Source organism: Haematobia irritans, chromosome 2, assembly GCF_050003625.1.
Source record: "Haematobia irritans isolate KBUSLIRL chromosome 2, ASM5000362v1, whole genome shotgun sequence".
In the NCBI taxonomy this organism is placed as follows: Eukaryota; Metazoa; Arthropoda; class Insecta; order Diptera; family Muscidae; genus Haematobia; species Haematobia irritans.
This window is the reverse complement of record NC_134398.1, coordinates 206,488,248-206,506,991: the sequence shown is the minus strand read 5'-3', so window position 1 is coordinate 206,506,991 and position 18,744 is coordinate 206,488,248. Positions and strand designations below refer to the sequence as shown.

General features: G+C 32.1%; 1 protein-coding gene across 2 annotated transcripts in view; it reads left to right on the top strand.

The window, feature by feature from the left end:
- The window catches only part of dpp (decapentaplegic morphogen), a 236,968-nt gene that overhangs the window by 17,582 nt on the left and 200,642 nt on the right, over nucleotides 1-18,744 (top strand). For both annotated transcript variants that reach the window (XM_075297308.1, XM_075297307.1), the window contains exon 2: nucleotides 13,532-13,703. The gene's annotated coding sequence lies outside the window, so the exon portion shown is untranslated. The remainder of the gene's footprint in view (nucleotides 1-13,531; nucleotides 13,704-18,744) is intronic.

Genomic DNA, 18,744 nt, shown 5'->3' with positions numbered 1-18,744 from the left:
TTTACGTGAAATTTTGCAGAGGAAGTAGAATTGCACTTGAAACTTTGCACAGGCAGTAGAATTAAGGTTCTGCATATGCGTGTTTATTTTGGTTGAAATCGGTTCAGATTTTGATATAGCTCCCATATATATCTTTCGCCCAATTTTCCGTCATATGACCACAGAGGTCAAAGTTGTTATCCCATTTACGTGAAATTTTGCACAGGGAGTAGATTCAACATAGTAACTATGCATGTGAAATTTGATTGCAATCGGTTCAGATTTCGATATAGCTTCCATATATATGTTTTTCCTATTTAGGCAAAACTGGACGAAATACCTACATTTTCCGTATCAAATCGCCACTGCTAAGTCGAAAACTTATCAAAATGACTCAAATTTTCCTACTACTCTATTACACATCTATCGACCGATAAATCATAAATACACTTTTGCGAAGTTGCCTCAAAATTGGTTCATATTTAAATGTTTCCTATATTTTTTACTAACATTGTGTTCCACCTCAGAGCATTAGCCGACTTAAATGTAAAATCTATAAGTATTACAGAACTCTGTACAGATCTGCTCAGATATACAGAATATATGTGTATGGATTCATATAGCATCCAACACATTGGACGGATTTGATATGGTATCGAAAATGTGGACTTACAAAGTGGTGAAGGGTATAAAATACACGGATGAAAAAGACTGTTTTTCATATGTTTGGCTATAAACATTATATGTTTGGAACACAAATTTTTAAACACAATATTTTTGAGTGCAAGCATATAATGTTCATAAACTAGCATAACATGTTTGGGACATATATGTTAATATGTTAGAACATATTATGTTTGGGACATAAAATGTTTGTAAATATAATATGCTTGGATGCAAACATATATTAATTTAGAAATAGCCTATAAACATATGTGTTTTGTAGCTTGGAGCGCTATTTAACAGGGAGCGATATTGAATTAAGTTGGTGGTTGTTGCTTGTTATTACAAAATTAACATTTTATTTTTCCTTGGGCAATTGATCAGCTACTTCTTTGATCCTTACAAACTGTGTGGTCCGCTGTTCGAATCCCCGTCCGGCAAAAGGTAAAATTAAAATAAAAAAAATCATACAATTGAATAATTTCTTCTACAATGTTTGTAGTACAGAAAATGGTGCTAAGAACTAAAAAATCTCGTGGAAGTGTGAAAGATGTGGGGGAATATACAATTGGGCAGAAACAAAATTTTGAGCATTCAGGTCGAAAACCTATGTTGTTAGCACCTATATTACCTGTTTATTTTCATAATTCGTTATGATTGTAAATATATAAATAAATAAAATTTTGAGCACAATATTGTTTGGGAGAATTTTTTTTAAGCATATCATATTTTTGGGTGCAAAATGCTTCCAAACATATTATATGTTCACATAATAACATATTGTTTTTTGGAAGACAACATTATTGAATTTGGATGCAAAAATACAAAATGTTTGGAACTTAGACTACCCAAACATATATTGTTTAGACTAATATGCTTTCAAACATATTATATATTGGAAGAGATCAAACATATAAATGTTTGGGCAATACCCAAAAATGTATATGCTTGAAGCAAAATATGTTTGGGAGTATATGTTACAGAAGCGATTTTTTATGTGCGTGTAGTCGGCCCCGCCCGACTTTAGACTTTCCTTACTTGTTTTTATACCCTTCACCACTACTGTGGTACAGGGTATAATAAGTTTGTGCATTTGTATGTAACGCCAAGAAGGAAAAGTCTGAGACCCATCGTTTAGTATAGCGATCGTCATAGAATTAAATTCTGAGTCGATTTAGCGATGTCCGTCTGTCTGTCTGTCCGTCTGTCTGTCTGTTGATGTATTTTTGTGTGCAAAGTACAGCTCGCAGTTTTAGTCCGATTGTCCTAAAATTTGGTATAGGGTCCTGTTTCGGCTCAAAGACTATCCCTATTGATTTTGGAAAAAATCGGTTCAGATTTAGATATAGCTGCCATATATATTTTTCACCGATCTGGTCATAATTGGCGTGTATATCAACCGATCTTCCTCAAATTCCGTACATCCGAATATTTTATGAGTCTCGAAAAACTTGCAAAATATCATCTAAATCGGTTCAGATTTAGATATAGCTCCCATATATAGCTTTCGCCCGATTTATACTCCTTTGCCCACAGAGGCCAATTTTTTGCTCCGATTTAGTTGAAATTTTGCACAGGGAGTAGAATTAGCATTATAGTTATGCGTGTCATATTTGGTGGAAATCGGTTCAGATTTAGATATAGCTCCCATATATAGCTTTCGCCCGATTTACACTCAAATGACCACAGAGGTCAATTTTTTGCTCCGATTTAGTTGACATTTTGCACAGGGAGTAGAATTAGCATTGTAGCTATGTGTGCCAAATTTGGTTGAAATCGGTTCAGATTTAGTTATAGCTCCCATATATAGCTTTCGCCCGATTTACACTCATATGACCACAGAGGCCAATCTTTTACTCCGATTTAATTGAAATTTTGCACAGAGAGTAGGGAGCCACCGTGGTGCAATGGTTAGCATGCCCGCCTTGCATACACAAGGTCGCGGGTTCGATTCCTGCTACGACCGAACACCAAAAAGTTTTTCAGCGGTGGATTATCCCACCTCAGTAATGCTGGTGACATTTCTGAGGGTTTCAAAGCTTCTCTAAGTGGTTTCACTGGAATGTGGAACGCCGTTCGGACTCGGCTATAAAAAGGAGGTCCCTTGTCATTGAGCTTAACATGGAATCGGGCAGCACTCAGTGATAAGAGAGAAGTTCACCACTGTGGTATCACAAATTTGGTTGAAATCGGTTCAGATTTAGATATAGCTTCCATATATAGTTTTCGCCCGATATGGACTTATATGGCCCCAGAAGCCAGAGTTTTGGCCCAATTTGGTTGAAATTTTGCACTAGGAGTACAATTAGTAATATAGTCATATGTGCCAAATTTGATTGAAATCGGTTCAGATTTCGATATAGCTCCCATATATATGTTTTTCTGATTTCGACAAAAATGGTCAAAATACCAACATTTTCCTTCTAAAATCGCCACTGCTTAGTCGAAAAGTTGTAAAAATGACTCTAATTTTCCTAAACTTCTAATACATATATATCGAGCGATAAACCATAAATAAACTTTTTCGGAGTTTCCTTAAAATTGCTTCAGATTTAAATGTTTCCCATATTTATTTTTTACTAACATTGTGTTCCACCCTAGTCCATTAGCCGACTTAAATTTTGAGTCTATAGATTTTGTAGAAGTCTATCAAATTCTGTCCAGATCGAGTGATATTTAAATGTATGTATTTGGCACATACCTTTATATATAGCCCCCAACACATTTAACGGATGTGACATGGTATCGAAAATTTAGATCTACAAAGTGGTGCAGGGTATAATATAGTCGGCCCCGCCCGACTTTAGACTTTCCTCACTTGTTTTGGATGCAGTTTTGCTCAAAATTTCTAACAAATTGGAGAGGTTAAGATGAAGATTCTTTTGTTACCTTTGCTGATTTCCGTTTGGAAAATGTCGTGAGTCGTGTGAATCACGAGAATTGTCGTGAATCGTGCGTGAGTGTGAGTCTTTAAAAGTAGTTCGTTAGTGAGCATGCATGTGTGTGAGTGGGATTGGCTACCACACGTATCGTGCGTGAGCGTGCGTGAATAAACACTTTGCTTCGTGAATGAGCGTGAGTGTGAGTGCAATTTCAGTCACGCGCACACCTCTAATGGGCTTAATATAAAAATCTGAACCGATACAGCCCATCTTCGAACTAGAGGTGTGAACGTGAGTAATATTTTACTCAAGCACACTCACGACGGAGAAATCTTATTCACGCACAATTTTGTTTGGTAGGACTCACGCACACTCATGACAAGAAAATGTGTACTCACGCACGAAAATGTCGTGACTCACGAAAAATATAGTGACGCACGAAAAATGTCGTGACTCACGAATAATTTTATGAGTAATTTACCTTAAGGACGTGTCTAAGAACATGAGCATGATTAAAATCAAGAACGTTATTTAACTTTTACCATCTCAGGTGTCACTAAAATTGTAAATAAATTCAACTCGTAAGCGTTTTATGTCCCTGGGCGGGATTATTTTCGTGAGCCTATTTTCCGAAATTCGTTACTCACGCACACTCACGAAAAAATTATTTTCGTGATTCACGCTCACACACGACGTTTAGTTTATTAATCACGCACACTCAAGACGTAGCGTGACTACGTGAGTCACCTCTACATATAGGCCTTTTGTCTGCACACAGGTCAAAATTTTGGCACGATTATTGAACACTGTAACGTGATTGCAACAGACAGACAGACAGACATACTGCCTTATCTCCCGGATCAAGAATATATATGTATATACTTTATGTAGTCGGAAATCGTGTTTCGTTTCATATCTAACTATCACATGAAGCCATCACCAAGTACTACTATATAATTTTCTTCAAAAATTGATTTCGTATTTAATTTAATTTACTATTTATTCCGCTGCCAGAAAAAATTATATTATCTGACAATCTCACAGGAAAATAAGTCTTATAATAAATTTCCAATTCTTATCATAAATATTTATGAATTCTGAATAATTACACTGCTTGCCTTAATAGGTTACTAGTCATGTTGACAATTTTATTTTTGTAACTCAACTGAATATGGAAATATGGATGTGGGCTGTGATGGAAACCAGAAACGAAATAGTAAACAAGTCAACGACAACAAATAAAGTCAAGTTGAATCGACGGAATTATAACCTACACAAAAAAAAAATATGAAAGATTGTGCAACTTAAATTTTAGGATATGCAATTTATGCAAAATTAAGGACTTAAATAATGAAAAACAACTATATACAGCAGTAAGTTCGGCCGGGCCGAATCTTAAATACCCACCACCATGAATCAAATATAATAGTTTACTTTGAAAAAATCTTCGCTGTACCGGGTTACTTGATAATATATAGAATTTTAGGGGGTTTGATGACAAATCTTCTCCCAAGCAAATCAGTTCAATCAGTACGCTTCCCGAAGAAACAATTTAAAGATTCTACCTATGAAGACTAGATCAGATTCTGGATTTATGAGAACCAATTTTGCTTGAGTTTTAGAGAAATCATATACAACATATCGTGTATATGATGAAATAACGCCTTGATTTAAAATCTTAAATCTGTAGTTTTTTTTCGCCATTATTTAAATGAATACGATGAGTAGAATCTGGAAATGTTACTTTCAGTTTCAAGCAATTTTCATGATCAGTACGCCTGCTATACCCTGAAAGAAGTGTTTTCTTTTCTGAGGAACGAAATTTTAGACAGGCAAAGTTTTCTTTTGAAACAAATTTTAGAGACAATCGGATTAGTTTGCTCTACACGAAAATACTTCATACGAAAGGGGAATTTCGTTTGTCTACAATTTCATTCCGGAGGAAAATATTTTTTCTTTGGGTGTACCCTCAAAAAGTTAAATCGGTCTATATCGATGCCTTACCAATTGGTCCGGTAAAAATAAATGCGATACAGATTTTTGAGGGTCTAAAATTCCAGTGTATTTACATTTTTGTGCAAATCGAATTAAAACTACGGTTTCTAGAAGCCTCATTTGAGGAACTTTAGTGTTCCTCAAATACCTCTAGAATTCCACTTCCAGACGAATTGGGTGAAAACTACGAATTCTAGAAGCCCAAGAAGTAAAATCGGGAGATCAGTCTATATAGGGGCTATACCAAAACATGGACCGATAGGCACCATTTGGGACTCACCTATTTGTTAGTTTAAAATACCTCCAGATTTTCAATATCAAGCAATTCGGCTAGAAAATATAGTCTCTAGACGCCCAAGAGGTAAAATCGGGAGATCGGTCTATATGAGGGAATACCAAAAAATGTCCCAAAATACCTCTAGATTTCCAATTTCAGGAAATCTGGTAATAAATACAGTTTATAGAAGCCCAAGAATAAAAATCGGGAGATCAGTCTATATGGCGGCTATACCAAAACATGGACCGATACACCCCATTTTCGGCACACCTCTTTGTGGTCCTAAAATATCTCTAGATTTTAAATTTCAGGCACATCGGATAGAAAATACAGCCTCTAGACGCCCAAGAGGTAAAATCGGGAGATCCGTCTATATGAGGGAATACCAAAAAATGGACCGATCAATTTTGGCACACCAATTTTGGCACACAAAATACCTCTAGATTTCCAATTTCAGGCAAATCGGGTAATAAATACAGTTTATAGACACCCAAGAAGCAAAATCGGGAGATCGGTCTATATGGGGGCTATACCAAAACATCGACCGATACGTACCATTTTCGACACACCTCTTTATGGTCCCAAAATACCTATAGATTTCCAATTTCACGCAAATTGGATATTAAATACAGTTTTTAGAAACCCAAGAAATAAAATCTGGAGATCGGTATATATGGTGGCTATACCAAAACATGGACCGATACACCCCATTTTCGACACACCTCTTTATGGTCCAAAAATACTTCCAGATTTTAAATTTCAGGCAAATCGAGTAGAAAATACAGTTTCTAGACGCCCAAAAAGCAAAATCGGGAGATCGGTCTATACGAGGGCTATACCAAAACATGGACCGATGGGCACCATTTTCGGCACACCTATTTATGGTCTACAAGTACCTCTAGATTTTCAATTTCAGGCAAATCGGGTAATAAATACAGTTTATAGACGCCCAAGAAGCAAAATCGGGAGATCGGTCTATATGGGGGCTTTACCAAAACATGGACCGATACGTACCATTTTCGACACACCTCTTTATGGTCCCAAAATACCTATAGATTTCCAATTTCACGCAAATTGGATATTAAATACAGTTTTTAGAAACGCAAGAAATAAAATCTGGAGATCGGTATATATGGTGGCTATACCCAAACATGGACCCATACACCCCATTTTCGACACACCTCTTTATGGTCCAAAAATACTTCCAGATTTTAAATTTCAGGCAAATCGAGTAGAAAATACAGTTTCTAGACGCCCAAAAAGCAAAATCGGGAGATCGGTCTATACGAGGGCTATACCAAAACATGGACCGATGGGCACCATTTTCGGCACACCTATTTATGGTCTACAAGTACCTCTAGATTTTCAATTTCAGGCAAATTGGATAAAAACTACTAAGCTCAAGACCCCAAATCGGGAAGCCCATCTTCGATATAGCCCATCTTCGAACTTGACCTGCCTGCAAACAAAAAACGAATCTGTTCCAAATTTCAGGACGATAGCGCCATTATTGAAGGCTGTAGGGTGATTACAACAGACAGACGGACATGCTTATATCGTCTTAGAGTTTCTCCCTGATCAAGAATATATACACTTTATATAGTCGGAAATCGATATTGCGATGTGTTACACACGGAATGACAAACTTATTATATCCCATCACCATTCTATGTTGGTGGGTATAATAATGAAATTATAAATAAAATAAAATTTATTACATTACTTCAAAACAGTTTTCCATTAAATTTCACGAAATTTGCGATCCTCTGTTAAATTCGTACGTCTTAGAAGTAAGGCAAACTTGCGTACAAGTATAGAAAAACATTTTGGATAGTCTCTAAATTAACCGCTTTAAAAATAAGGATTTTTCATCTCCGGTTTTAATTTTTTTGTGTTAATTACGAAAACATTTTTTAATTTAAAATATATGTTTAAATTTGGAGTTTTTAACTGGGCTTTACGTGTTAAATAAATCGCAAAAAGAAAATGAAAATTCGTTACACGAGATCTATATCCTAATTTTAATTTATTGGAGCCTGTAGATAAATGTAAATAGGTTCCCAACAAAATGATTTTATTTTGCAGAAGCCACATCCTTAAGGGGTCAGGTTAAAATCTTTGGATCCAAGTAAACTTGTTTTTGAGTGAAACAGAATTTGACGGAAACAGTTCCCAAAAAATGTCTTTCTTTTAAATAAGCCGCATCTTTGGCTACGAACCAAGATCCTTAAGGAAGGTTAAAATCTTTGGATCGAGAATCTGATTACGGTTATTTTTTTTACAAAATTGGACAAAGTTATTTCTGAATTGTATATAAAACTCTGATGCATTTTTTACTTTTTCCCTATGGAAAGGTTTGCTACTTTTTGTGCAATTTTTTTTTAAAATAAATGTGCCACCTTTTGTGCAACTTTTTAGAAATGTTCAAAGATAACCCTAGTTGTACTTCTTTACAAGTCGAACGATTGATTTTACTTGACCCCCTAGTGTAGAGGATATACAAATAAATAGCTCAAGTAATAAATTTTTATGGATTCCGTAATGTCGATTTGTAATTAAGCATTCGTTTACAATTGCCTCGATTTAATTACAAATTTTGTTTTTATTATCTTGCAAAAAAAAAAAACACACACACACACATATTGAGAAAATTCAAAATGAAAATTGTCAAACTCGTAAAATTTGAAACCTATAAATTAAGATTGAGCAATGAAATTGCTCAAATTGTCTGGAAGCAGTAAATAATCATAATGTATTTGAATTTCAAAATATTTATTTCGACCATAAATTTTATTATAATGGTCAATGGATTTGGGTTGGTTGATGGAATATCATATTGAGGTGTTATACTTGATTTTGTCATTTTATCTTTAATTTAGAGATAAATGGACGAAAAAATACAGTAATCCAGCAACAAAATTTGAATGTTGTTGTAAAGGCACCACTTTAAAAGCACTTTCAAAAATGTCCTTCCAAGGATGTTCTTTATTTTAACTGTACAGGAAGTTCCTTTAATTCATTTTTTTTTGCTTCAATAGCTAAAAAACACAATAAGAATTAATAAAATCATACAAATAATTCAAAACAAGTATATACGGTCGTATATTCGGCCAGGCCGAATCTTATGTACTCTCCACCACACGCTCACAAAAAATCGCTTCTGTAACATATACTCCCAAACATATTTTGCTTCAAGCATCTACATTTTTGGGTATTGCCCAAACATTTATATGTTTGATCTCTTCCAATATATAATATGTTTGAAAGCATATTAGTCTAAACAATATATGTTTGGGTAGTCTAAGTTCCAAACATTTTGTATTTTTGCATCCAAATTCAATAATGTTGTCTTCCAAGAAACAATATGTTATTATGCGAACATATAATATGTTTGGAAGCATTTTGCACCCAAAAATATTATATGCTTAAAAAAAATTCTCCCAAACAATATTGTGCTCAAAATTTTATTTATTTATTTATATATTTACAATCATAACGAATTATGAAAATAAACAGGTAATATAGGTGCTAACAACATAGGTTTTCGACCTGAATGCTCAAAATTTTGTTTCTGCCCAATTGTATATTCCCCCACATCTTTCTCACTTCCACGAGATTTTTTAGTTCTTAGCACCTTTTTCTGTAATACAAACATTGTAGAAGAAATTATTCAATTGTATGATTTTTTTTTATTTTAATTTTACCTTTTGCCGGACGGGGATTCGAACAGCGGTTCACACAGTTTGTAAGGATAAAAGTAGCTGATCAATTGCCCAAGGAAAAATAAAATGTTAATTTTGTAATAACAAGCAACAACCACCAACTTAATTCAATATCGCTCCCTGTTAAATGGCGCTCCAAGCTACTAAACACATATATGTTTATAGGCTATTTCTAAATTAATATATGTTTGCATCCAAGCATATTATATTTACAAACATTTTATGTCCCAAACATAATATGTTCTAACATATTAACATATATGTCCCAAACACGTTATGCTAGTTTATGAACATTATATGCTTGCACTCAAAAATATTGTGTTTAAAAATTTGTGTTCCAAACATATAATGTTTATAGCCAAACATATGAAAAACAGCCTTTTTCATCCGTGCATAGATTGCGTCAAATCTGGGGACCGATTTATATGAGGGCTATATATAATTATGGACCGATATGGACCAATTTTTGCATGGTTGTTAGATACCGTATACTTCCACTACGTACCAAATTTCAACCGGATCGGTTGGATTTTGATCCTCCAAGAGGCTCCGGAGGTTATATCTGGGGGCTAAAGGGTGATACGGTCAAAATCTGGTCAAGGGAAAACGCGTGTAAATCGGTGAAATCGTTTATTTAAAAAATCAAATTAAATTTCTTTTCCAAGTTCAATTAGTATAAAATTCAGAAAAAATATTCAGTTAGGCTTTCGCTTTTCCAAATCCGAATTGCCGGGCCTCACGCTTGACACATGCCATCAGATTTTGTACAGCCACCTTGTCCACCTTCTTCGCCGCAGAAAGCCAGTTTGCCTTGAACTGCTGCTCGTCCTTAGCAGTGTTTTTGGTCTTCTTTAGGTTCCGCTTGACAATAGACCAGTATTTCTCAATTGGGCGGAGCTCTGGCGTATTGGGAGGGTTCTTGTCCTTGGGAACCACCTGCACGTTGTTGGCGGCGTACCACTCCATGACCTTTTTACCGTAATGACAAGATGCCAAATCCGGCCAAAACAGTACGGAACAACCGTGTTTCTTCAGGAAAGGCAGCAGACGTTTATTCAAACACTCTTTCACGTAAATTTCTTGCTTGACAGTCCCGGAAGCTATGAAAATGCTGCTTTTCAAGCCACAGGTACAGGTGGCTTGCCAAACCAGATATTTCTTTGCGAACTTTGACAGTTTTATGTGCTTGAAAATATCTGCTACCTTTCCCCTTCCTTTTGCCGTATAAAACTCCTGTCCCGAAAGCTGCTTGTAGTCGGCTTTGACGTAGGTTTCGTCGTCCATTACCACGCAGTCAAACTTCGTCAGCATCGTCGTGTACAACCTCCGGAATAGCGCTTTGGCCGTCGTATTTTGTTTATCATCGCGATTTAGAGTCACTACCTTCTTGTAAGTCTATAGTCCGGCTCGTTTTTTGGTTCGATACACGGTTGTAGACGATACACCCAGCTTATTTGCGGCATCTCGGAGAGAGAGGTTAGGGTTTCGCTTGAAACTACCGGCAACTCTCTTTGTCGTCTCAGCGGCTTCCGGTTTTCGATATCCCCCCGATCCAGACTTCCTTACTGTCGACAAACGTTCCCCAAACACTTTAATTACATTTGTAACGGTTGATTTGGCAACTTTTAGCGATTTTGCCAGCTTTGCGTGCGAGTAGCTCGGATTTTCACGATGCGCGAGCAAAATTTTGATACGCTGCTCTTCTTGCTTGGGCGGCATTTTGACAACTGAAAAGTGAATTCCAAAATCCAAATAGGAGCAACATTCTACACACACACACCTTCAAAATGAGGGGCGTTCAGGTTTTTTAAATGCAAAATTGAAAGAAATACGTCAAGTTTATATTGACCAAATTTTGACCGTATCACCCTTTATATATAGTTATGGACCGATATCGGCCAATTTTAGCATGGTTGTTAGAGACCATATGCTAACACCAAGTACCAAATTTCAACCCGATCGGATGATTTTGCTATTCCAAGAGGCTCCGGAGATCAAATCTGGGGATCGGTTTATATGGGGGCTATATATAATTATGGACCGATATCGACCAATTTTTGCATGGTTGTTAGAGACCATATACTAACACCACGTACCAAATTTTGAACCGGATCGAATGAATTTTGCTCCTCCAAGAGGCTCCGCAAGCCAAATCTAGGGGTCGGTTTAATTGGAGGCTATACGGAAAAGTTGTTCGATATGGCCCATTTGCAATACCATCCGACCTACATCAATAACAACTACTTATGCCAAGTTTCAAGTCGATAGCTTGTTTCGTTCGGAAATTAGCGTGATTTCAACAGACGGACGGACATTCTTAGATCGACTCAGAATTTCACCACGATCCAGAATATAAAGGGTGGTTAAAATTTCAAGGGCCGATGTTGATTTTGAATAAAACACAATGTATTTAAGAAATTATTGTAACTTTATTTTATTATGATATATTGGTATTACTCAATTATGTATGGAAGAAAATATCGGCCAAATGGGCGCCGCGACTTCGGTGGCACACCTTCATCCGATGGTCCAAATTTTCGATGGCGCTGAGGCATAATGGAGTTTCTATGCCGTTAATGTGCCGAATTATCTCATCCTTTAGCTCTTGAATTGTTGCTGGCTTATCGACGTTCACATTTTCTTTCAAATAACCCCAAAGAACAAAGTCCAACGGTGTCAAATCACATGATCTTGGCGGCCAATTGACATCGCCATTACGTGAAATAACACGGTCATTGAATTTGTTGCGCAAAAGAGCCATTGTTTCGTTAGCTGTGTGGCAAGTGGCACCGTCCTGCTGAAACCACATATCGTCCACATCCATATCTTCCAATTCGGTCCATAAAAAGTTCGTTATCAGCTCACGATAGCGAACACCATTCACAGTAACTGCCTGACCGGCCTCATTTTGGATAAAATACGGCCCGATGATGCCGCCAGCCCATAAACCGCACCAAACAGTCACTCTTTGTGGCTACATTGGTTTTTCGACAATCACTCTTGGATTCTCATTCGCCCAAAAGCGGCAATTCTGTTTATTGACGAATCCACTGAGGTGAAAATGTGACTCATCACTGAAGATGATTTTCTTTTTGATCATCCACTGTTGCCATTTCTTGGAACCATTCTGCCCATTCACGACGTCCATGGTTCATATTGAGTAAGTCTGAAATAGAGAAATGTCAAATAAAATTCGAAAAAAACTTAGAATTTTTGAAAATATTTGAGGTGAAACGTTTCAGACAAGCATTAAAATGCATTAAAAATCATAAAAATTATTTGTTTGCCAAAATATCACAACATTTTTTAATTCACATTCGCATCACTGAATTCGAATCACATCTTAATAAGCGAAGTCAATGCAAAGGCTGCTAAAATGTTGGACATCCGTCCTATGGCAAGCCCACGTTAAATTCATTGCTTCTCCGGATCCAAAAAAGACATTTTTAATAATTTTTTAAAAATTGCTGTTACAGTAACTCAAAATATGCCATTCGCTAAAAAGGTGGCACATTAATTTTAAAAAAGTGGCAAACTGGCCACCTAATCGTAAATAAATCCATAAAGTTAACAGTTGAGGTGAAAACTAGGACTACCTACTACAGCCAATTTTCATTGCATATCTTCAGGCGGCACAATTGTCCACATGATAAGGCTATAGTGTGGGAAGGAAAAATTGATCAAAATTATACTAGTGGAAATACAAGTTTGCTTTTATATTAAAAGTGGGTAATAAGTTCGATGTTTGCGGCTAAAATCCTAAAATCAAAAATAAATCTGTAAAATCACCATAAAATTATAATTTTTAAGGGAAGTTTTAGTAAAACTTGAAAGGAAATAATGCCGTTTATTATTCGTCTATAAAAATGTTTTCCACAATTTTAAATCCTAAAATGGGTTCATAACCTGGATTAGACCCTACAAAAATTTCGGCAAAATTCAATTTTATGTTTTTTTTTTATATTTGGTTTACTTGTTTTTAATTTTTATTTGTTATATTCTTGTCTTTGCAGTTTAAATCTTGGAAATCCCATTTGGGTTCAAATGTAGAAAATGTAGCGAATGAAAATATTCCTGATATAAAGCTAATTTATCATAATACATATAAAACTTCGAGTTCTTAAATATACAACAATTACAAAAAATGATGGGAAGAAATAAATTCATACTCTGAAGTTTCAAATGGTAAGTTTCATATTCCAAATAAATTAAAATTCAATCAATATAAAATATGATAGAAATGGACATAAATGGAAACAATTGCATGGGAAAATTGCGACTCTTCTGGTATTGAAATATGGTACATTAGTCTACGTTATCGTAAAGAAAAAAATATCAAAAATGTTTTTTCCATTAAAATTTTATTTGAATTTGAAAAAAAAAAATCCAATTAATTTGAAAAGAATTTTCAAAATTCAATCACAACAATTGCTTCAATCAGTTTTTAATTCGATCAATTAACTTTTTAATTGGAATCAGTGATTGACATTATCAATTCGTTGTTGAAACTAAAAGAAAAAAAACATTTGTTTCTGTTTATGTGGCCTTTTTTATGTCTTGAATCTAAAGATTGTAAAAATAATCAAAAAATCCGGATTTCCACTTTGCCAACCATGGGACTCTAATTTTTTCGTTTTTCAATAATTCAAAAAAAAAATACTTTTTTGTCTTTTGTAAATGTCAATTTTACTAATTATTGATATTTACCTTATCTACTTTTTTTCAACTTTTCCAAATTCGGAAAAGTCGACTTTACTCGTACGTCCTTTTTAAATTGTAATATTCGAACTTTTGATGAGTTGCCAACATTGTCTATATAAAATCTTCACAAATTTTTCTGTGGAAATAAAATTTTTACAAGATTTTATATAGAAATATAATTTTAACAAAATTTTTTATAGAAACAACATTTGGACAAAATTTTCTATAGATATAAAATTTTGACAAAATTTTATTTCTATAGAATATATCGGCATACGATACAAAAACACAAGAGAAAGTAATCACCAGTAGAAAAACAGACAGCGAAGTAACAAGACAGCGGAGAAAATGTAAAGGACAATAGATAGTTTCATTTTATTTTGTGAATTTTGTAATTAATTTTTGTACAATTTTGTAATTTGTAGTCTGGAAGACGGTTCTGACGAAGTCAACCGAAATATCGGAAAATAAAAAAACAAGAAATCAACAATTTCAAGTTTAATTTATAGACCTATAGCCGAGATTATGAGATAAAAAATCATAAAAAATTTTTATAGAAATTAAATGTTGAGAAAATGTTCTCTAGAAATAAAATTTTGAAAAAATTTTTGTAGAAATTAAATGTTGAGAGAATGTTCTACAGAAATAAAATTTTTATTGTATTTCCTATAGAAACAAAATTTTGACAAAATTTTCTATAGAAATAAAATTTCGAAAAATTTTTCTATAGCAATAAAATTTTGACAAATTTTTCTATTAAAATAAAATGTTAACAAAATATTCTATAGAAATAAAATTTTGACAAGATTTTTTATAGAAATAAAGTTTTGACACAATTTCTATAGAAATAAAATTTTGAAAAAATTTTTGTAGAAATAAAATGTTGAGAGAATGCTCTACAGAAATAAAATTTTGACAATAGTTTCTATAGAAATACAATTTTGATAACACTTTCTATAGAGACAAAATTTTGAGAATATTTTCTATAGAATTAAAATATTAACAAAATATTCTATAGAAATAAAATGTTGACAAAAATTATTATAGAGCTAAAATTTTGAGAAAATCATCTATGGATACAAAATTTTAACAAACATTTCTATGGAAAAAAAAATTTGAGAAATAAAATTTTGGCAAAATTTTTAATAGAAATAAAATGTTGAAAAAATTCCTATAGAAATCTTGACGGAATTTGCTGTAGACATATAATTTTGAGAAAAATTTTTATAGAAATAAAATTTTGTGAAAATTTTCTAAAGAAATAAAATTTTGACACATTTTCTATAGAAATAAAATTTGGATAAAATTTTCTATAGAAATAAAAGTTGGATAAAATTTTGTATATAAATAAAATGTTGAGAAAATGATCTGTAGAAATAAAATTTTTTATAGAAATAAAATTTTGCCAAAATTTGTTATGGACGTAAAATTTTGACAAAATGTTCTATGGAAATGAAATTTGGACAAATTTTTCTATGGAACTAAAATGTAGAGAGAATGTTCTACAGAAATAAAATTTTGACAAAATTTTCTATTGAAACAAAATTTAGAGAAAATTGTCTATATAAATAAAATTCTGACAATATTTTTTATAGAAATAAAATTTGGAAATATCATCTATGGATATAACATTTTAATTTTCTATGGTAATAAAATTTTGACAAAATTTCCTACGGAAATAAAATTTTGAGAAATTTTCTATGGAAATAAAATTTTGGCAAAATTTTCAATAGAAATAATATTTTTACAAAATTTCTATAGAAATCTTGACAAAATTTGCTGTAGAAATATAATTTTGAGAAAATTTTTTATAGAAATACAATTTTGTGAAAATTTTCTATAGAAATAAAATTTTGACACATTTTTCTATAGATATAAAATTTTGACAAAATTTTCTATAGAAATAAAAGTTGGACAAAATTTTGTATAGAAATAAAATGTTTAGAAAATGATCTGTAGAAATAAAATTTTGACAAGATTTTCTATAAAAATAAAATTTTGAGAAAATTTTCTATAGAAATAAAGTTTTGACTAAATTTTCTATTAAAATAAAATGTTGACAAACTATTCTATAGAAATAAAATTTTGACAAGATTTTCTATAGAAATAAAATTTTGCCAAAATTTGTTATGGATATAAGATTTTGACAAAATGTTCTATGGAAATTAAATTTGGACAAATTTTTCTATGGAGCTAAAATTTAGAGAGAATGAAATTTTCTATTGAAACAAAATTTAGAGAAAATTTTCTATAGAAATAAAATTTTGACAAAATCATCTATGGATATAAAATTTTGATTTTCTATGGTAATAAAATTTTGACAAAATTTCCTACGGAAATAAAATTTTGAAAAAATTTCTATGGAAATAAAATTTTGGCAAAATTTTCAATAGAAATAAAATTTTTACAAAATTTCTATAGAAATCTTGACAGAATTTGCTGTATAAATATAATTTTGAGAAAATTTTGTATAGAAATAAAATTTTGACAAAATTTTCCATAGAAATAAAATTTTGACCAAATTTTCTATAGAAATAAAATTTTGACAAATTTTCTATAGAAATAAAATTTTTACAAAATTTTCTATAGAAAAAAAATTTTTTGACAAAATTTTCTATAGAAAAAAATTTTTTTGACAAAATTTTCTATAGAAATAAAATTTTGACAAAATTTTCTATAGAAATAAAATTTTGACAAAAAATTTTATAGAAACAACATTTTGTCAAAATTGTCTATAGAAGTAGAATTTTGACAAAACTTCCTATAGAAATAAAATGTTGACAAAATTTTCTATAGAAATAAAAGTTTGGCAAAATTTTATATAGAAATACAATTTCGACCAAATTTTCTATAGAAATAAAATTTTGACCAAATTTTCTATAGAACTAAAAGTTTGACAAAATTTTGCAATATAAGTAAAATTTTGACAAAATTTTCTATAGAAATAGAATTTGTACAAAATCTTCTATGGAAATAAAATTTTAACAAAATTTTCTATGGAAATAAGATTTTGACAAAATGTTCTATAGAAATAAAATTTAGTGAATTTTTGACAAAACTTTCTATAGAAATAAAATTTTGACAAAATTTTCTAAAGAAATAAAATTTTGACAAAATTTTTCTATAGAAACCAAATTTTCTAAAAAAAAATTATCATAATTTTTTATACAAATAACATTTTAACAAAATTTTCTATAGAAATTTAATTGGGCAATATTTTCTATAGAAATACAATTTTGGCAAAATGTCGTATGGAAATAAAAAATTTTCTACAGCAATAAAATTTTGGCAAATTTTTTTTAAATAATTTAAATATTTTTTTTTGTATAATTTAAATAAAATTACTTTATATGTAATTTTTATTGCATTGGAGACAACACGCAATCCAGCAAAAATTTTAATAGAAATACAAAATATTTTAGATATATCAATAAAAAATTCTCTACATAAAACCAACCAACAACCATAGTCTTTCAAATACATTCGATATATCCTCTCTATATTTTACGAGGGCATCATGTAAAACAACCTGAATAGAGAATAAAAAAAATATATTTCCATATGCTGCTTAGGCATTTGATGATGTAGCTGTGCTGCCTTCCAAAGTCCGGTCTTTGGTCATAAATAGTTTTCCCAACTTGTTAAGCCAGTCAGACATTCCGACTGCCTGCAAGTGTTTTTTCATTACACTTGCTTGGAAATTTGCTAATGACCGGTAGCTAAAATGCATCTGCAAATTATTGCGCATCTTCATCTTGTTATCGCATCGCTTAGATCGAATGTAGATATGTATGTCTTGTTTTATATTCGAAATGGTGTTGTTTTTTTATTTATACTTTTTTGTTTAAAATTTCGATTTGCATCTATAAGGATGTTTGCTGGTGGATTACTTGAGTTGCTTTTTTTTGTTGTAGCATCTATTTGACAACATGAAAAACTTCATTACAATGGTGAAATCCGTAGATTCTTATTGCAATTCGGCTGTGGCGAAATGGCTACTTCCCAAAATCCGTGATGGAATACTGTGACGGCTAGCGGCGTGTAGCCACATTATAATCTAGTCTAATTCTGTTATAATAATATTGCCTTCGCTTATCCAATTTTTTAACTTACCAATAGACACTGTTGTTGCCTGGCCACGTGAATATTCCTTAACCCACATTTTTTATTAAATTTTTATGTTTGTTTTTAATAGTGGCTGAATCTTAAAAGCAAGTTGCGAATTAAGTTTTTATTTAAGTTTTTATTTACAAATAAACAATTAGATTTTAGTAAAAATAGAGATATATTTACACTACACAGCTTTTTGACCAACATTACTTTCATCTTTGGTAAATATTATTAAACTTCCAATTTGTAAATTTTTGAAATTTGATTTTTTTACTTTTGACTGCAGATTACTTAAAAGTACAATACATTTTCAGAAATTTTCTTAAAAGCATATTTTTAGAAATTGCCCTATGATGTATTCAATACAACAAACTTGATTTCATAGAATTCGTTTAAAATTTTAAGACGTAAGAAT